Source organism: Pseudorasbora parva, chromosome 6 (genome assembly GCF_024679245.1).
Source record: "Pseudorasbora parva isolate DD20220531a chromosome 6, ASM2467924v1, whole genome shotgun sequence".
Lineage (NCBI taxonomy): Eukaryota > Metazoa > Chordata > Actinopteri > Cypriniformes > Gobionidae > Pseudorasbora > Pseudorasbora parva.
The window spans coordinates 31,815,964-31,837,777 of NC_090177.1; the positions used below are offsets into that span (position 1 = coordinate 31,815,964).

Genomic DNA, 21,814 nt, shown 5'->3' on the forward strand with positions numbered 1-21,814 from the left:
TCATTACTTACTCATATTTTCTATAAAATGAGTCACATAAAAACTAACAGTGAAAATCACTAAATTAAATGTTTATTTCATTCAATAAGTTATTTTGCTTAAAAACTAAATTTAAAAAAGTGAATTAAACTTAACAAATATGTGTAATGTGAACTCAAAAACATTATTTTAAGAAGAAACAAAACTAAATAAGTTAAATAAAATAAATCTAATAGTTAAATGCTGCATTCCAGGCTGGTTTTTGAGCCCGTAAGTTACAACTTCAAACCAAGACTTGATTATTTGAGGGAAATGGAGGAAAAAATGGCACATAAGGCAACACTGTTAAAAGTTTCCTGTAGAAAATTACAGTAACTTACTGGCAGCAGGTTGCCAATAACTTACGGTAAACTTACTTAAAGTAAAAATACTATATTACTATTTACATTACCATTTATCTTGCTGTAATTTTTTATACAGTTCAGAATATTTTTTCTGAAACATACAATAATTTTATTAATTTAATGTAAATAATTTTCCACTTTTTCTTTACTGTAAAACTGTACAAATTGCCAATTATTATATTTCAACAGGTCCCCATAAATAACAATAAAAAAAAGCAATGACAACTGCTTAACTTTTTTAAATTTAGTTTTTAATCATTCAGTTGTAAAACTTTTTTTTTCTGAAAGCCTGCAGCAATTTTTAAACATAACATTTTAAAACTATTCATGAACAGACTTAGTCATAATAATAAACCAGAACAAAACAAAGATTAATAATAACAGAAAACAACATTGAAGAATATATTTTTTTTTTGCTCTTAGTTTTTTGTTGTTGTTGTTGTTATCTCACAATTCAGACTTTTTTCCCAATGCACAAAAAAAAATAAAAAATTATAACTAGCAATTGCGAGGACAAAAAGTCTATGTTTTGTATCTGATATGTTAAAGGGATACTTCACAGCTTTTTCATATTAAACTGTTATTCCCTTAACTAAAACAAGTTGATACATACCTCTCTCATCTCAGTGTGTGCACTTAATTGCTCTGATACGTGGTGACGATCTGATAGCATTTAGTTTAGCCCACTAAGCCCAGTTCATTCACTATGGTCCTCCCTCACATCTCCCCCTCCCCCTCTTTAATTTCTGTCAATAGGGGGGAGGGGAGATGTGAGGGAGGATTTTTCAGTTGGGACTTTTTACTGCGCCAAGTTAACTCATGAATATCGTGCTTAATCACAATTAAATATTTTAATCGATTGACATTGTTTCAGGGGCTGTGACGTCAGAAAAGAACTCCTAACTGGGAGGACATCGATCTAGTATGAGTTAAAGGGTGGGAAGTTATGGTTTGGCTGCTGTTCCAGTGCAATACCTGTCATGGTTAGAAGGTTTGAAAAACACAGGTTTCGGGTTGCCTGGAATGCGGCATAAGTTATAGATATGTATTTAATCTAGTAGCTTACATCTATGGCTAATTAAACAACCAAGATAATCAAATAAATATAATAAATATATATACAAAAATAAATAAATGAATCTACTTCATATTAAGCCTACATTCTTATATTAAGCCCCTTTAAATTAATTACATTTACAGATTTCAAAGTATCCCAGTGAGTTTGAGGTAACAAAAACTGCACCATTTTCCCTCTTTCAGTCACAGCAGGACTCCTCGCGAACCACAGACATTAAAAAATAACAGGTAAGCATTTCAAACATATTTATTAATAGTTAGTGCACGTTTGAAAGTGTTGTTTTATTATTATACCTCTTTATCCAAAGAATAACCACCTCAGTAAAGCTGTGTGTAACAAACAACTGAGAAGCAAACATGCTATTAGATTAAAGTTATTAATGGTAACTGTTGTTAAATATGCTGTTTTGCACCCTAGTATGTCAGTGGAAAAATAATAAAAAAATAAAAAATATATGTATTTATGGAAGCCCTGACCGGCCATGGATAATATATATTTTTTGTCTTGTTATCTCGTGATCACGACTGAATTTTCTTGTGATCTCGGGAGTTTCTTTGTCGCGACTTATCTAAGTTATAATTTGTACAGTACTGTGTGCAAACTGTGCATTAAGTAATTAATTTAACTAATGCTAAATAGAAATAATTTTCAGCGTGATAAACTTACTGTTTAACTAATTTTGATGTCACTGTATTCTTTTTGCACCTTATTGTGTATCTTTAATATGCCATTTTAATCAGCAGCCTAAATAGCGTCTCGTTTATGTATGTAACTCTTGTTCCCTGAAGGAGGGAACGGAGACGTACATCGGAACTGCCTATCGCTTTTTCAACTGAGGAGCCGAGCTAGTAAGTCAGCCTTTAGCTGAAGCAATGCACCTGGCGACGGGACATACGTCTCCATTCCCTCCTTCAGGGAATAAGGGTTACATACGAAACTGAGACGTTTCCTTTCAGTCGGTCACGTTCGACGTTTGTCGGGACTGACTGATGAATTGGGATCCCTACCAACATGCCAGGGATGCTGGCCCTACCAGGGAAGATTAGTCACTGCTGTTCCTGCAAGACCCACTCAGAATGACTACTGGATAACGCTGGAGAAGCGAGCCCGTCTCAAGGAGATGGCACGATGCGGAGCCACGTCCTTCAGTGGAAAAAGTGGTGACGAATACACATAAGTACTAACCTACCGGGTAGCACTACCTATAGCAGTCTCTGGGGTGGATCCAACCTCGTCCCAGAGGGGAAAGAACATGCCCAAAGACGACAGAGTGGGCTATGTCCAGGGAAAGACACGGGGCTAGCTAACTAGGGTAGCTGATACCATGGAGAAAACATATATGGAGAAGCCGTTAGGGGGCCGCAACATATGGAACCCGGCCTACAAACACATTTTTACAAGCATTCGGGTGTAGGCCTAGCGTCAGACGGCTACAATGTCTGACACTTAAGGGGCGACGGAGGAGCTCACAGGGTTAGCTGTTTCAGTGGAACAATGCCCAGAAAGAAGCAACATTCCTTGTTGAGTGAGCTTGTCTTATACCCCCCCCCCCCCCCCCCCCCCAGGAGGAGAGTCCCTCGCACGCACTGGGTTTTTTTTTCACCGAATGGGGGTTTCAGATCGCGCCGGAGCGCGGCCCGAGGCATTTGTCTGGGTTAGAGGCCCGGAGACCTGTAATGATCCTTCCGCAGGTTCACCTACGGAAACCTTGTTACGACTTTTACTTCCTCTAGATGGTCAAGTTTGATCGTCTTCTCGACGCTCCGCCAGGGCCCGCGAGGAGCTCCGGCGGGGCCGATCCAAGGACCTCACTAAACCACCCAATCGGTAGTAGCGACGGGCGGTGTGTACAGTGAGCTCATACCCCGAACGGGTAAGGCACATCTTGGGACTGGTAAGCCAAGACAATAGCATCCACTAGGCCTCGGTTGTGTAACCAGGGTTGAAGTGGTCTCATATGAAGCAATCCGAGCGTCGTTACCGTGGCTGCAGATGCCATATGCCCCCAAGAGCCTCTGAAAGAATTTCAGTTGGACCGCTGTCCTTTCCTTTAACATATTCAAGCAGTTCAACACTGACCGGACTCACTCTGGAGTGAGGGGCGCAGGGCGGTTGATCGAGTCCAGCTCCATACTGAGATAAGAGATCCTCTGCGCGAGGCAGAGTTTGCTCTTCTCTCGGTTGACCCAAAGTCATCAAGATAGTTAAGAATTTGAACGCCTCATTCTCTAAGCGGAAAAAATGGCTTTTGTGAAGACACGAGGTGACAGGGAGAGCCCGAGGGGCAGGATTTTGTATTGATATGCCTTCCCCTCCAATGCAAAGCGTAGGAATGGTCCGTGTTGAGGAAGAATAGAGACATGAAAGTACGCGTCCTTCAGGTTGATCACTGCGAACCAATCTTGGGGACGGATGCATTCAAAAATGTGTTTCTGCGTTAACATTTTAAACGGGAGCTTGTGCAGGGCCCGATTCAGAATGTGCAGGTCAAAGATCGGTCTTAACTCACCCTCTTTCTTGGGTACAATGAAGTATAAACCTTAATACTGCGATGGTCATATTCCCGCAGTGGGAACATGAGTCATCTACGAAGACACGTGAGACAGTGATCGTGTCCATCAACTGGGGACAGACAACGACGGCATCCAGAAACACATGAATGACATCTTGGAAAAGACACAGGGTCAAACCGTGTAGCTCTTTTAGAAAGGAAAACTGCTCAATTAGTGATGAAACGCGCAGGGAAGGTGGACGTGGCTCACAACGGTTTGTATGCGCAAGCCTGCTGTGAGCACTCAATGGAATGCCCCGCAAGCTGTGAAAACAGCTGTTGCTTTTACCCGGCGGCAATTCACTGTAACATGCCATCACACCTGGGCGGATGAAGCAGTTTCTGGAACCTCTCCTCAAGCAGACTCGTAAGTAAACTCTCTTGTAACATACACAAACAAAAAGGCTGATAACAGCAGTGTTCGCCTCCGAAGTTGAAAGCGATATGGGGTACTTCCGCTTCCGTATTTATACCCGCGCTGTAGGCGGAGCGGGGACCGCATGCCAATGTTTATTGGCTCGTTTCTATACACTCGAAGTAGATTGGTCTCTGGAAATAGATCCAAATTCGTCAGTCAGTTCCGACGTACATCGAACGTGACTGACTGAAAGGGAACTGTTAGTTTGCCACATTGTGCCACGCAAGCCTTTTAAACTTCTTCGACATAAGTTATGGCACTGGGGATTACTAGACGAGATTTGTCTGATATGAGGTAAAAATATCAAATACTGTTCGGTTCCTCATAGAAGTGTCTTTAGACATCAATGTGTCACCACGAGCCACAGGGTTTATTATGGATTCGTATGTTTATGTGTTTTTTACTCTCATAGAAATACCACCCATTGACATGCATTATATGAGCAATGGTTGGAGTTAAAAATCTTCATTCGTGTTCAACTGAAGAAACAAACACAACAACATCTTGAACAGTGGTGTAAAGTAACGAATAACAAATACTCTTGTTACTGTAATTGAGTAGTTTTTCTCAGGAATTGTTCTTGTTTAAGTAGTTTAAAAACAGTCTACTTTTATTTTTACTTGAATACATTTTAATTGCTGTATCGGTACTTTTACTGTGCTATTTTCCCTAAACTTGTATTTGCTACATTATATTTATTTATTTTTCCTGTCAACGTAATTGGCTAAGACTATAGACTGTAAAAAAGGCTAAGACGAATAATCGTCGAAAGTTTAATCTGTCAACGAGCTCTGCTTCACCTTCGTTGCTCTGGTTGGTTGTAGCGCTATCCTATCTCGTGCAGTGGGAGTTTGAAAGACAGCGGTTTATCCCGCCCCTCGGATTGAGCCCTGTCTATGGTGAGTTTCCAGACCAAACATCTTACTACTACTATTGGCAAAATATTACTCCGTTACAAGTGAAAGTTGTAAAAACAGATTTTTACTTGAGTAAAAGTACAGAAATATTTGTTTTCAAAAGAACTTAAGTATCAAAAGTAAATTTCCTTTTACTTTTTCCTTTAACGCATTATTTTATTATTGTTGTATAAATAAACATTATGCCATCAGGGTTTAAGCCAGTCAGTGATGATCCATCTAACATACTAGCATACGACTAACTTAACATACTTAATATTTAAATACTACTAAAAGTTAAAAACCCCTTTACAAAGCTGCTGTCACTTTAAGGCAGAAGGCTTGGATCCAATACACTGATACACATCTGATATTCTCCCAACTGTTTATGTTCGCTTAAGACATAATCAACTTTGTTTATGTGAATACTCGACAAAATTAGCATTTTGACATTCATCTTCTTTCATTTAACTATAAACTATATATCAGTTTTCAAAAAATGCTGGGAAATCAATGAACTTTACATTACCCAGTGATTCCTGATAGTCTTTCTGCAAAAACCCAAACACCTTTTAAAGAAGAAATAAATCATCCACTGACTTTCAAAGCTGCTACAGAAACGACCTTTGACTTTAAGGACCTAGATAGAAATGTAGTGGAGTAAAAAGTACAATATTTGTCTTTAAAATGTAGTGAAGTTAAAGTCAAACGTTTCCAAAACACACACACACACACACACACACACACACACACACACACACACACACACACACACACACACACACACACACACACACACACAAAACAAAAAAAAAAACTTCTCTGGCTTGAAGACAGCTACATGGCAATATTCATTAATAGTCAAAGTGCCACCTGCTGGTAGCAGGAACTGTGGCACATCAAAATGACTTTGCTATTTTTCTCCAAATTTTATATTGTTCTTATGCATCTCTTTATGATCATTTGAATAATTTTTCTATGTAAAGCATTTTGAATTACCATTGTGTATGAAATGTGCTATATAAACAAACTCGCCTTGCCTTGCCTTGCCCTACCCTGTACTGCCTTACCTAACTGTTCATGCAGAACATTAGTAACAATTATCCCTTTGCATGTTCCTTCCTGGAAGGCTGGTATATAAAGAGACATTTGATTTTGTTAAACAACCTTCCTCATTATGCACTTCCTCTGAAATTTTAGCAATATAACTTAGTGTAGTTTTTGGTATGGCCTAAAATGCTCTATGTAGTGCCTCTACTTCATTCTTTAATGATCATTCCCTAACAGTTTTTGAACAGAGATTGAATTCTTGATTTGTGTCATGATTAAATTATGTTTCACATAGTTTTATCCTCTGACATTTACATTGTCAATAATATAAGCCAAATAACATCTGCCTTTCCATCTCTAATAAAATAACAGATAAGCTTTGTTACCAGAAACAAAGTGTATGCCATTAAAACAATTGTTAAAACAATTGTGTCACACATCTGGCTTAGAATTGCTTGCTACATTCTTCGCTTCAATGCAGCAGGAAGAATTCCTTCAGATTTCATATTAAGGGCAAACTGCTAGCTAGTATCAGTACTATATGCAGTCAAATTCCACAAACTATAATGTAAATGAGAAATAATTTCTATAGTGGCATACACTGGCTTGTGAACTATCTTCCTAACTACCTTAAGGACACAAATGTGCCCCACCTGTAATTTAGGACAACTGGAATTTCCAAAAGTCATTGTGAAAATATATTATTTACTACCTCATATTTCCTTATAACACTTTTGCAATTTGTTTCCTCAAAATTAAGTCATAGTGAATCCAAAACAAGTTGACTGGCAGGTTTATCCTTTTGATACTAGAATTGTCAGTTTGGGTGTGTCATTTAGATTGCACAAATCATTCATTTGAATCATTTTCGAAAAGCATTGTTTATACTTGCAAAATGCAAAAATTATACTTAATCCTCAGATGCCATGTCCATAATTGATCTGGCATTAAAACCCAAATGGATTAATTCAAAGAAGTTACTACTCAACTACCAGCAAGCCATTATTAAACTATAAATTTGCTAAAAGGGTAATAACCTGAGCTCTGAATAGAGTAGCGAGCACTTTAGGTACATATCCATGCCTGGGCTTGAGAACGACATTCATTAGGCCCAAAATCCAAACATAAAATCATGCGTTTAGCATTTGTAAAACACACAACGATGTCTACTGTTAACAATTTTCTTGTATTTTTACAGTACATTACTGGCAGCACGGTTGCCAGCAAGTTACTGTATTTTTGGATTTACAGTAACTGTACTGTAATTCAATTTACAGTACATAGAAATATTACTGTAAATTTACAAAACAGTATTTTACTGTATTTTTGCCATTTTAGCTTGCTTATGCTGTAATTATATGGTATTGTACTGTAATATCTATATTGATACATTACTGCTAAATATTACTTTATTTTTCAAAATAAAGACTACTACTACTATTAATATTATATTAGAATTATATAATAAATGTAGTTATTACAGTATATACATCTATAGGAAGCAATATAACAATATGCTACTTCAGAATACCTGCTAATCAAAAGACAATCCAAACAATGTTCTTGTCAAAAATATTGTTTTTATTTAGTCAAACTGTTAAAACCATTTCATTTAAAACCATTGCATGTTAAGTTCATCAGCAATTGACAGGTATGGCTGTTAAAGGGATAGTTAACCCAAAAAAAATTTAAATTCTGTCATCATTTACTTTTTCTTCAAGTTGTTTCAAACCTGTGTACGTTTCTTTGATCTGTTGAACACAAAAGAAGATATTTTAAAGAATGTTGGTAACCAGACAGTTGAAGTAGCAGTTGATTTCCATAGTAGGAAAAAAAAAACTATGGAAGTCAATGGGTGCCTTCAACTGTCTGGTTACCAACATTCTTTAAAATATCTTCTTTTGTGTTCAACAGATCAAAGAAACTTACACAGGTTTGAAACAACTTGAAGAAAAAGTAAATGATGACAGAATTGTAATTTCCCTTTCGAAAGGGAACTCGAGCTGCGTCAGCTGACGCTACGGGGAACGCCTTCAGCGTGACAGGTGTCTGAAATCGCTATCAAATCACAATCGTACTGACCGGCGGCAGCTGGTGATGTCATCACCGTGCGACCAGGAAGTATAAAAAGGCACCGTGCCAACATGACAACATCCTTTCGTCTTCAGGGACTGTTTTGTCTGGTTCGCTGGAAAGTCCTAAAATGAAGTGCACACGCAAGGTTAAGGGAGCGTACAGGAAGTGCGCTGATCCGTGTCCCAGGTTTCTTACGCCTGAGGACACACACACCCTTTGTGTGCTCTGCCTGGGGGAAGAGCACGCCCGAGTGGTTCTCGAGGGGGCTTCTGCGCAAACTGCGATTGTTTCCGTTGAGGACGCTCCGCTCTCGCCTGGCCTTCTTCTCGAGGGAAGAAGAGCCAGCATCTGGGAGCGGTCCCGCTCAAGCTGAGGCTGAGCGGCGCCGTCTGTCCTGGGGCTCCCAGATGGACCTGGCTCATCGTCTGGAGAGTACAGTTCTCGCGGATGATCAGCCAGGTCGCGAGACCAGGCTGACGGAGGAGGAGTCGGATGGAGACTCCTCCTCGTCGTCAGCCCATGCTCTTCCGGTCGATCAGAGGAAGGCTGTGGATGAGGGGGAAAATGAAGCTGAGGCTGAATCCTCCCAGCCATCCTCCAGACAGATTGGGCGATCAGTTTCTCCCCGACCATAGCCGCCCAGCTCCCGGGAGCCTTCCATTCCTCCCCGACCTTCACGAGCAGGTCGTGGGGGCATGGAAGAAACCCTACTCGGCGCGAATCCATCGGCATCAGCGTTTTAACTTCGCTGATGTCGAGGGATTGGCCGAGGCATGGTATGTGTCAATGCCGCCCATCGACGAGACGTTCGCGAACTATCTCCCGTCCGGGCGGCCATCGACACTAAGAGCTCCAGCCCTGCCGTCTAAAGCATTAAAGACAACTTCGCGTCTGAACGGCAGGGCATACACGTCGGCGGGTCAGGCGGCGGCGGTCTTGCACACAATGGCGGTGTTGCAGGCCTATCAAGCCGATCTGCTGAGGGACCTCGATCAGGGGGAGGGCCTACCCCCTGATGCGATGGCTGAGTTGCGCCGCACCACAGATCTCTCTCTCCGGGCGGCCAAACACACAGCAGTCGCCATCGGACGGTCGATGGCGGCTATGGTCGCCACGGAGAGGCATCTGTGGCTGAACCTGGCGGACATCGGGGGGAAATAAAAGGCTTTTCTCCTCGATGCCCCGGTCTCACCCTCTGAGCTTTTCGGCACCTCCGTCGAGGCGGTGGTGGGAAGGTTCAGAGAGGCGAGGGCGCGCTCAGCGGCATATAGAACGTGTATTCCGCTGAGGTCCGGGGCGGCGCCCAGGCAGGAGGGTGTCCCTGGCCCTTCGAGATCCGAGGATCATCGATCGGGCCAACGCAGCAGCGTAGCCTCTCGGGCGCCCCCTCCGTGGAGGAGAAGGACGCAGAAGAGGCGGGACACCCGCAACAGGAGGAGGGACATCGGGGAGAAGAGCCGCTTCCAGCGCCGGAAGCGGGGTGGTGAGTCTCCGCCCCCGAGGGCGCGGAAGTGATGTAAATGTGTCCCCTCCTTTGTTTTTCTGTTGTGTTTCTTTTCTCTCCCCGGGCGCGCTTCACACCAGGCCGCGCGGGCCGATGATGAGCGGATGTGAGACTCTGATGGCCTGCCAGGCCGGTGTGTGCTCTGCCCGCACACAGTGCATCGTCTCTGGGAATAGCGGGATTTCGCGGCCGCCTCCTCGGCCTTATTTGAGAATAAAGCGCCCCACCCTCAGCTTAGTGCGCCGAAGCATGCATGTTACATGAAGCGATGAGGCACTGAAGACAGCGGGTGAGTCCCCTTTTTCGGTAAACATTCTTCTTTTTAATGCCGTATGTTTGGACTCTATGCTTCCCTGAGGGATATTTTGTCTACAAAAGATGAAGAAAAGTGTAACAGTTGGAAAAGTGGGCCTGTAGTTCCCCGGTAAAGGTGGCTAGAACGATGTTTGTATAAACACAGTGTGTTTATGTAGGCTGTATGTTTGCTAGTGTAGCAACAGTAGTATATAAGGCTGTTTTCTCTTCTGGATATGTGGAATATGAGCAGTTGAGGCCACCGCACATGCCGCGGGCATGTAGCGCCGATATAAACTGACGTATGTTCTCCTGGCGAACGGTTTTAGCTGTAGCTACCTCTGGGTAGCGTTGGCACCTCTGCTAGTGAAATACCTAGATGAATTTGTGAGGTTAGGCTAGCGCATGAACTGCAGTAAGGTCTGTCCCAGTCCTTTTTAGGGCCGTTGTTGGGGGATTATCAGACCGATGCTAGTGCATCAAGTTGGCCTAGGCTGTTGATGGGATGACAGTGGCGTCTCGCGGTGGCATATTGCCCTGGCAGTTGCCCCGGGCTCCTGTCGGTATCCCCGCAGGAGCTTTGTATCCCTACCCGGCCTCCCCGTAGTAGGGTTGTCCGGCCAATGCCCACCCCCCTTCTGCATTTGGGGGTTGTTATTAATGCAAAAAGGTGTATAGCAGAATGAATCGCGACTCAGCCAGTGGTCGTGGGGACGGGGTAGGCGTCTCTTCGCGGTGCTCAGTCAGACTGGTTTTGCTAGCCCCGCCCCCCAGAGCTAGTCCGGCCGCCACTTCTGGGCGGCTCCCCGGCTTGGTTCAGGAAATGGCCGGTTGTGTGTGTTCAATATCTTTCACTTTTTGCTCTGTGTCATCTGCTTCACCTTTTAGGCTCGGGTCGAGCTGTACTTCGCAACCATCTGAAAGCATCGGTTGGTAGGATGCTCCCCTGGAGTCGAAACACTGTCACGGCTGACGCCCTTGCGCGGACGGCGGACCGCTGGATGACCAGACGGCCGCCCTGGAGGCAGGTGGCGTAAGTTGTACTCCCCTCGCTTTAGAAGGTGCAAGGCGTTTTATGCTGAGTGCACTGCTGTGGGCATTGTGTTTTAGGTCCACGCTGGTAGGCGCTGCCTGAGAGACTGCGCCGTCGCAGAAGGCTGCTATGGGCCGCTGGGGTGGACCGACTATAGAAGGCTGGCTGGCGGGAGACGCCAGCCGAGGCAGTCCGGGCAGTTAACTCTGGGTCAGGTGGTAGGCCTCAGTAGGCATCCCTGCGGGTGAGTTCCGACATCGTGGCCCATGTGAGCGGGGAGGGTTCTCCCCAACGATGTCGGCTGCAGTAGAAACCTCGTCATAAGTAGGCCCCTAACGGCCTCCCTGGGGATGAGTCCCCAGGTAGTGACTGGATACCCAGTCCTCATCAGCCAGCAGACAGCCACTGTCAGCCCGACTTTAAGGGCTCGCTGAGTTTCAGCACGCCTCACATGGCGTCCCCTGAGGGGGTGACCTAGGGTTCCGACCATTGGTTGACAGGATCTAGGCCGCTTTAGGCCTCCTGTAGGGTTAGCCCCGGTTCCCAGGTCTTGCAACAGTGTGCGTGGATGCTAGCCAGGTGGCTAGTGTAGTCTGCTATCAGGGACGGGCCGCTTCAGGCCGTCCTATGGTCGTTTCCCGGCCCTCCGGGGTTTCCGGTGGGATTTGCCATCGGATAAGCACCATATGTCACCAATCTAATAGGGAACTGCCATTCGGCAATAGACCTCTCCGGGCCGCCCTAAAAAGACCGGACTGTACGTAGGCATCAAACAGGCCTCCCTGGAGGCGAGCCCCGGGAACACAATAGCTCCCAACAGTTTGCACGTTGGGACGCTCGGTAGGCCAGTGTATTATGCTGTCAGGCCTTTTTGGGCCTTTTTGGGAGGGATTCCCGGACCAGGTCTCGGTGACAAGCTAGCTATTAGCATGGGTGGCTTCTGGCGCTATAGCCTCATGAGCTCCCTGAGGAACCAGTAAAGCCACCTGCCTGCAGGCCGCCTGAGGATGAGCCCCGAGCTGGGACGCTCGTTAGGCCAGTGTATTATGCTGTCAGGCCTCTTTGGGCCTTTTTGGGAGAGGATTCCCGGACCAAGGTCTCGGTGACAAGCTAGCCATTAGCGTGGGTGGCTTCTGGCGTTATAGCCTCATGAGCCCCCTGAGGAACCAGTAAAGCAGCATGGCGGCGTGGGTATATCGTTCCCCGTAGCGTCAGCTGACGCAGCGCGAGTTCCCTTTCGAAAGGGAACGTCCCCGGTTACGTATCTAACCTTAGTTCCCTGAGAACAGGGAACGAGACGCTGCGTCACATGGCCATGCTTCAAGGTGTGCCTGCCCACAGTCCCTTCAGATGAAGCGGATGTTGTCATGTTGGCACGGTGCCTTTTTATACTTCCTGGTCGCACGGTGATCACACGGGCATCACCAGCTGCCGACGGTCAGTAGGATTGTGATTTGATAGCGATTTCAGACACCTGTCACGCTGAAGGCGTTCCCCGTAGTGTCAGCTGACGCAGCGTCTCGTTCCCTGTTCTCAGGGAACTAAGGTTACATACGTAACCGGGGACGTTTTGGGTCTACTATCCCTTTAAGTGTGCACAAATGTAAATTAAACAAAAACATACAAGAAAAGAGAACTTGAGGATTGGGTTGGGTAAAAGAATGACAGGTGAGCAACAACAACTAAAAACCCAACAAAAACAACAAGCGTCCCACCAACAGTGGTTGGTGGGTGTAGGCTTCAATTTGAAGTTTTCCATTCAAACTATTGACATGTGGGTTGATGGCCGTCACCTTCCTCTGCACCATCCTCTTGGTCCTCTTGCTGACTCCGTGGCAGTAGAACTCATTATCTGTCTGGCATTTCCATCTTCAGGGTTGATTCAGGAACCTGTTAGCAACATCATACCAGTCAATAAATATGATTTACAAAATTCCTCCCATCGTCCAACTTTAAATTCTTACTAAACTGTTGCACACCTGATTTAATTACAATACAGAAGTGAAATGCAGAAAGAAATGAACTTGCCTCTGAACAAGCTCTAGTCAAGAGAGCATTTCCCTCAATGGATGCTGTCATAATTGAATGTCCTGAAAATGAAAGAATGCAATGTTAATTACCTACAATCTTTTATTCTGAAAATAACCTTATCTCAACAAAGTCCATAAATGACATCACTCCATTCTTAAATCGTACAATTTACATATTACTATTTATACACATTCATTGAGTATATGTATGTGCAGTTAATAAAATGTTGTCTGTGAATGAAAATACGTATGTTAATACAGCTGTGTGTGTGTGTGTGTGTGTGTGTGTGTGTGTGTGTGTGTGTGTGTGTGTGTGTGTGTGTGTGTGTGTGTAAAACCATCTTTGAGTGTGTATGAGTATGTTTGTCTGAGGATGTACGAGTGTGTGTGTATGTTTGAATGAGACCGTTTGAGTGTATGTGAGTGTGTAGCTGTACGAACATCTGTAAGTGAGTATGTACAGTATATGTGTATGTGTGAGTGAGTGGGTGTATGAGTGTGTATGTGTGAGTGTATATGAGTGTGTAGCTGTACACATATCTGTGTGTGTATGCAATATATTTATGTGTGAGAGTGTGTATAAGTATGTTTGTTTGTGTATGTGTGAGTGAGTGGATGAGTGTGTCTGTGTCAGGGTATATGAGTGTGTAGCTGTATAAACATTTTGTGAATGTACTATATGAGTGTGTTTGCATGTGTGAGTGAGTGGGTGTATGATTGAGTGTCTATGAGTGAGAGTGTGTATGATTATGTATATGAGTGTGTTTGCATGTGTAAGTGAGTGAGTGGGTGTATGAGTGAGTGTCTATGAGAGTGAGAGTGTGTATGATTATGTATATGAGTGTGTTTGCATGTGTGAGTGAGTGAGTTGATGTATGAGTGAGTGTCTATGAGAGTGAGAGTGTGTATGATTATGTATATGAGTGTGTTTGCATGTGTGAGTGAGTGAGTGGGTGTATGATTGAGTGTCTATGAGAGTGAGAGTGTGTATGATTATGTGAGTTTGTATGCATGTATGAGTGAGTGTCTATGAGAGTGAGAGTGTGTATGATTATGTATATGAGTTTGTTTACATGTGTGAGTGAGTGGATGTATGAGTGAGTGTCTATAAGAGTGAGAGTTTGTATGATTATGTATATGAGTTTGTTTGCATGTGTGTGAGTGGATGTATGAGTGAGTGTCTATGAGAGTGAGAGTGTGTATGGTTATGTATATGAGTGTGTTTGCATGTGTGAGTGAGTGGGTGTATGATTGAGTGTCTATGAGAGTGAGAGTGTGTATGATTATGTATATGAGTGTGTTTGCATGTGTGAGTGAGTGGGTGTATGATTGAGTGTCTATGAGAGTGAGAGTGTGGATGATTATGTATATGAGTGTGTTTGTAAGTGAGTGAGTGGGTGTATGAGTGAGTGTCTATGAGAGTGAGAGTGTGTATGATTATGTATATGAGTGTGTTTGCATGTGTAAGTGAGTGTCTATGAGTGAGAGTGTGTATGATTATGTATATGTATTTGTTATAGTACATTGCTACTTGAAAACCACATAACGTTACTTACCAAGCATAATGAGCCTGGGTGTGTCTGGTACCCCCTGCTGTGCCTCAATGTATGCATGGGTTGCAGTGACCTAAACACATTAAAACAACATTAATCAAAGTATAGAATATCAAATAACTACTGTGCATAAAATATGAGTATAACAAGTACAACTCGACAAATATTGTCAGTGATATTTTTCTCTCTTAAAATAATTTTCCACTGCATATTTATTTAAATATTTACAAAGGAAAGTTCTGTATTTTTAAGACTTGTTTTCACGTATTTTTCTAAACGACTTATTCAAATTGGTTCAGAGCGCGAGTCCGTCTGCAGCAATTATCCGGATAGGCTAATCTTTTTAGCAGTTTAAGCAGTCAATGTACGTCTATTATAATACAATAATTTCTTGCTGACAGGCTCTGATCGGACATTACGGAGAGGATCCCTAACGTTACATAGATTATGTTTTTGTTATCATAATATCATTCAATACCAGCTTCCATTTGCAAATGCAGCAACTTACCTCACAGACTAAAATTATCTATCGTAAAACACACAAACATTAGGTTAACGGTAAACGTCACATTAAAACTCGACAGAAACAAAGAAAAAAACAATCTCGATTTGTCTTTCCACCGTTTTAACAATCACCGGGTCTGGTTTGGTCGGAATAAACCAGGCAATTCACCGAGTTATTTTTGAAAACACTGGGACAACAACCAGCGGGGAAATACACATCTAATAAGTTAACTCTGTAACGATGTTTTTGCAATGGTCATTAAAACATACACACTAAAATCTATGTACACTAAAGCGTAAAATCCTGAAACTAATTATAAAATTAAAAATTAACTTACCAAATGTTCTGATATCCACCCGACTGAGACATCTGTGAGTGAGCTGCTGCCAGAAGTTGTGTTCTGACGTCAGTGAAGGGGCGCACTTTCGCTGTTTACAGCAGTCCTGTATTATTGCCTGGCATATTACAGCCAAGTTACAGCTAAGTTACAGCAACACTAAAATATACTGTAAAATGTTCCCGCTCAAACAAAATTACCCAGAATGCAATACAAATTACAGTATTTGACTGTATTATAAAAATGCAGTATTGTACGGTATGTTTTTACAGTAATGTGCTGCTAAATCTACAGCGACATTTAACAGTGACAACAATAATAATCATTTCCGTTAAAATTAGACAACAAGTTTTATTCATATCAGATACACATTGTGTAAGAACTTTAAATTTTTCTCTGTAACTCTTTAGTATGGGGAACACATATATTCACTATTAATTACGACTTTTGCCTCAATAAACTCCTAATTTACTGCTTATTAATAGTTAGTAAGGTAGTTTTTGTAGCATTTAAGTTTAGGTATAGTGTAGGATTAAGGGATGTACTGTAGAATAAGGTCATGCAGAATAAGGCATTAGTATGTGCTTTATAAGTACTAATAAACAGCCAATATCCTAGTAATATGCATGCTAATAAGCAACTAGTTAATAGTTAATAACTGAACCTTAAAATAAAATGTCACTGTTTTTTCTATTATTCTCCCAGTTCACTGGCCACTTACTTTCATGTATTTTGGGAGAAGTGGATGAATTCACATGTTGTAATAACAAATCCAATATTTTGAACTGTGGCACAAGCTAAAATGACAATGAATATAGCTCATATATCTTAACTAACATGATCGATATAAAGGTGTTTAAACAACAAAACACATCCACTTGCCCATATATGGCAATAGAAATAGCAGATATTTCTTGCTTTGTGAATATTTTTAATAAAAAGGAAAAAATTCTTAGAAGCAGATCATCAGTCACACAGCACTATAGTGCTCATGCAATCTAAATTCCACCATTTTGGCAGGCAATCAGGGGTTTGCTAGAGCGGCTGTAGCATTGGTATCTGGTAGTTCTTGGTAGCGGGGTGGCAGTGGCTCAGTGGTTCATGTTGGGTGCGTCTCAATCAGCTCCCTAGTTCAGTTGTCAGGGCACTGATCAGGGAGTCAGCCCATTGACTTATGTGCCTGGATGTCTGAACGGGCTGGGAAAAGCAAAGAGAAAATCAATATTTTTTTTATATTTTTTTTGTAGTAAGTTGTTATGATGCTGTGAATTTCAGTTTATTCTTCATTATGACTGATTTAATTTGACATGCACAACACAGACCGATGAGATAGATGCACTAACATAGTAATGTTAATCTATTCACATATTGTTTTCTCACTTAAAATGTAAGTGAGTATATATGTCAACAATATGTGTGTGTGTGTGTGTGTGTGTGTGTGTGTGTGTGTGTGTGTGTGTGTGTGTGTGTGTGTGTGTGTGTGTGTGTGTGTGTGTGTGTGTTTGTGTGTGTGTGTGTGTACGCATGTGTGTGTGTGTTAAGAATTGAAGTCTGTCACCTCATCAGATGAGGCTGAAAGATTTTTGGCTCAGAACAACAATGGAACAAGTGAGACGTAACAGTATTGCTGTTTATATAAGTACACATTTACAGCCTTTGCAATGACACTCAAAACTGTCTATATAAGGTCTCAAAGTTCACAGTGCATGGCCGTTACTCAATAACAACTATGCAAACTTCTGACGATGCATCGAGAGGAGACTTGTGGACTTCAGAGAGACCGGTATCCCAGAATGCCGCACCAACCAGCAAGTATCAATAGCGAACGAGAAACCCAGCGTAATTTAGAAATACTATTAATGTTAGGGCTGTAAAGATTCATTCATTTTCTCGAAGCATCGATTACAAATCCTGCCGATGCATATGCATCGATCTTAAAACATGGATTTTAAATTGTGAATCGTTTGTTTCTGTCAGTTTTTGATTATAATTTAAAAAAAATCAAACGAATCGTGATTTTATAACGATTCATGATATTAAAAAATATATATAAACCTTAAAGGGGGGGTGAAACACTCAGTTTCAGTCAATCTCATGTCAATCTTGAGTACCTATAGAGTAGTATTGCATCCTTCATATCTCCGAAAAGTCTTTAGTTTTATTATATTTATAAAAGAAATATGGGCTGTACCAAGTCTTTCCGGAAAAAAAACGAGCGCCTGGAGGCGTATTGTGTGGGCGGAGCTAAAGAATGACAAGTGCGCAAAGCGGTGACGTCCTCAAGCGTGGAGAAACCTTTGCTATCAATCTCAGCTAATAGATATGATCCAGAATCTAAATCGGAGGCTGAAATAGAAACAGCAACAGCAGGACGTCCGTCTCTGTGGTATGTACTGTATTTAGTGGCCTGTCAACATTTGTGTGTCTTTACTCGCAGTTTATGAGGACATGATTCGGTTTATGGACTATTGTATGCGACTAAACCTTAGCAGTAGCAAGCAAAACGGTTTTGCACGTCAGACTAGTGTAACGTTATACATAGAACAACATTGGAGTTCGTTAGCGCATTTGAATGACGAAGCACGCGATCGTGTCGTTTACTGATGTTTACTCACGCGACGATAAGCAACAGCACAGACATTTGAAGCAGTTTTAATCACCGGCTGCTTCCAAAGCAGGTCCGAACCTTTATCGCTGGGACCGCTCCGTCAAAAACACACTTCTTGGAGTGTTTCGAGATATACTTTGCGATGCGACTGAAGCGATGTTGTGAAGCTTCCCATCATTTCTGCGTTCAAATCGGTTCAAATGCAGAGCTGCCTTCCCGGAATGCTGTGCTGAAGCATTGAAGTCGCTTAATGTCAAAGTGGAGGAATGAAGTGGAGCGTGGCGCGGACTATAATCAACATAAGTGTTCACGGACGACTGGATCTGCAGCTTGAGAGCAGTGTTTATGGGCGTGCATTTCCTCTCTCACTCTAGTCACGCTCACGCTTACCCTACCGGGAGAAGAGCCCGTACGGCCCATACAAGAACCTTCCACTCTATTAACGTCAAGCTGAGCCATACTCGAAAAAAAAAACTCTCCGAAACTTGTGAGAAACCGGAAGGTTTAAGTATTTTTAACGCAGAAATACTCCATCAAACGTCCAACATTAGTTTTTGAAACTTTATCTATGTTTAGGATGGGAATCCAAGTCTTTAACAGTGTAAAAAGCTCAGTATGTATGAAACAGCATTTCACCCCCCCTTTAAAATAAAGAGTGCTTTTTTTAAGAGTGCTCAAGAGTGCCCTCACTACAGTGGCACAGATTATTAGGTCGCTCACTACTCTGCAATGTGTGCCTGCTTGCTGTCATTTGCATAAATGCAGCGCGATGGAGGGCAACGAAGAGGAAATTTCCAAGGCACTAGCCAACATAAGGGGCAAAGTTTTGGGAATACTTTGGGTTTCACACAAAAAATGGAAAGATTGACAAGTCTGTTGCAGTTTGCAGACATTGTAAATGCGATTTAATGTATTATGGAAATACAACGAACCTCAGCAACCATCTCCGCAGATGCCATGTCATTAATGTAGAATTACCTGCCACAGCTGCATCTACAGCAGGGTCAGACTTGAGAAGTGCTAACTTACCACCATGCAAAAGTAATAATTGCATCTATCACAAGATTTATTTTCAAAGATATGCGCCCGTAATATTATTGTTGATTTACCCCCCACATCACTTGCTTTGTACACACACTTAACCTGGTGTCTCAGAAGGCCATGAAAGTGTTCCACCGAAGTTCCACGGCTACAAGCACTTTAAAAAAGAAACAGCAAATTCTCTGCTTGCTGTTAAACAAACTTAAACAGGACATTTGCATTAGGAGAACAGTCCCGTGGAAATGGTTGAGTGTATCTTAGAACAGCAAACGGCAATCTTGGCAATACTTATGTCAAAGAATTTGTAGAGAGGAGCTGAAGTACACACTCTCTCAAAGCTGACATCAGTAATGCTGAGGACATTGTGAAAGTGATTGCACCCATTAAGATCACTACTTCTATGATGTGTGAAGAACAACAACCAACCGTTTCAGTGATTGCGCCTCTCCAGGCTAAACTACTGAAACATCTCGAGCCTTGCGAGGATGACACAGACATGACTCGAGAAATTAAATCAGTGATGACAGTATAGTTTTCATTTTGACTTGGTAACAACTAATAGTATTTTATTTAATTTATTTGCTAGCATCTACGTTGGACCCCCACTTCAAAGGGCTGCCCTTTTAAGGAAATTAAGAAATGGAATTGGTCTTCATTAAACTAACTTAAAGTAACTGTAAGGCTCTAGCTGTAATGACTCTCCCTGCCTCTAGTTGGCACCAAACTGTAATGACTCTCCCATTTCAGTTCATTGGCTTTGTCTGAAACTTGGAAATTGCTGCCTTCGGAGGACACTTACGAAGTTTGCGTACTTGGTATTGAAAAACTTATTCTAGGCTACAATACCAAATATGTCTCAAATATGTTATAAAACATGAGCTGCCTCCCTCAAAACCAGTGTTGAAAATATGATATTTTTTATGTAAAAACCATATATAGACAAGAACGCACATTGAGAAAAGACCCATGTCAAAGCAAAACCCAAGCCATGAGGTCCAATGCATTGTCTGTAGACCTCCGAGACCAGATTATATCATGGCAGAGATCGGGGGAAGGGCACAGAAACATTTCTGCTGCATTGGAGGTCCCAATGAGCACTGTGGCCTCCATCATCCATAAAAGGAAGAAGTTTGGAACCACCAGGACTCTTCCTAGAGCTCACTGTCTGACCAAACAGAGCGATCAGGGAAGAAGAGCCTTAGTCAGGGAGGTGACCAAGAACCCTCCTGGAGTTTGCTAAGAGGCACCCAAAGGACTCTCATACCACAAAAAAACTAAATTATCTTGTCTGATGAAACAAAGATTTAACTTTTTGAATGGCAAGTGTCAGGAGGAAACCGGGCACCACTCATTACCTGGCCTATACTATCCCTACAGTGAAGCATGGTGGTGGCAGCATCATGCTGTGGGGATGTTTTTCAGCGGCAGTCATTGGGAGACTTGTCGGGGTCAAGGGAAAAATTAAAGCAGCAATGTACAGAGTCATTATTGATAAAAACCTACTCCAGAGCTCTCTGTACCTCAGAATGTGAAGGTTCCTTTTCCAACAGGACAACCACATAAGCATACAGCCAAGATAACAAAGGAGTGGCTACGGGACAACTCTGTGAATGTCCTTGAGTGGCCCAACCAGAGCCTATGGAACCGATTGAACATCTCTGGATAGGTCTGAAATGGTTGTGAACGGACGCTCCCCGTCCAACCTAATGGAGCTTAAGAGGTTCTGCAAATAAGAATGGGAGAAACTGCCCAAAAACAGGTGTTCCAAGCTTGTAGCATCATACTCCAAAAAATTTGATGAATCAATGCCACGTAGAATTCTGAAGGTGAAAGGGGGTCAAACACAGTATTAGTATGGCATTCCTAATAATTCTTTAGGTGAGTATAAATATATATATATATATATATATATATATATATATATATATATATATATATATATATATATATATATATATATATATGTGTGTGTGTGTGTAAAATTGAGGGGAACAAATTAATTTAATACATTTTGGAATAAGGCTGTAACATAACAAATAACAAAATGTGGAAAAAGTGAAGCGCTGTGAACACTTTCCAGATGCAATGTATGTCAGTATATACTAAATGTCTTAATAAATAATCCTGTTTATTTCCTGAATCCTCAGATTATGGGGTTGTCCCCACCATTTTTAAAATCAAACCTACGCCCTTGGAAACAATTGTGTGTGACATTTCCTGGTCTCTCCAGTATTTTGGGCAGTGCCTTTCTTGGTGGTAAAAACTTTGACTCACATTAAGAGCTTATTAACTATGACTAAAACATCCTGATAACCCTTCTATTTTAGAAAGAGACATAAAATTCCATTGCAATTCACAAAACCGTCCTGAAGGATAAGGGTTTTCCCAACTTAATGGAATTGGTTGCCATGTTTTGACATCACTTATCTGTTAAACTTCTGTATTTCTTTAAAAATG

General features: G+C 42.1%; 1 long non-coding RNA gene across 1 annotated transcript; it reads right to left on the reverse strand.

Moving 5' to 3' along the window:
- Nucleotides 1–12,859: 12,859 nt before the first annotated feature.
- Nucleotides 12,860–15,138, reverse strand: LOC137078894 (uncharacterized). The gene is made up of 3 exons (XR_010905365.1): nucleotides 14,870–15,138; nucleotides 13,312–13,373; nucleotides 12,860–13,173 (listed from the first exon to the last, which is right to left on the reverse strand). It is a non-coding gene; the product is annotated as an uncharacterized lncRNA (long non-coding RNA).
- Nucleotides 15,139–21,814: the final 6,676 nt, after the last annotated feature.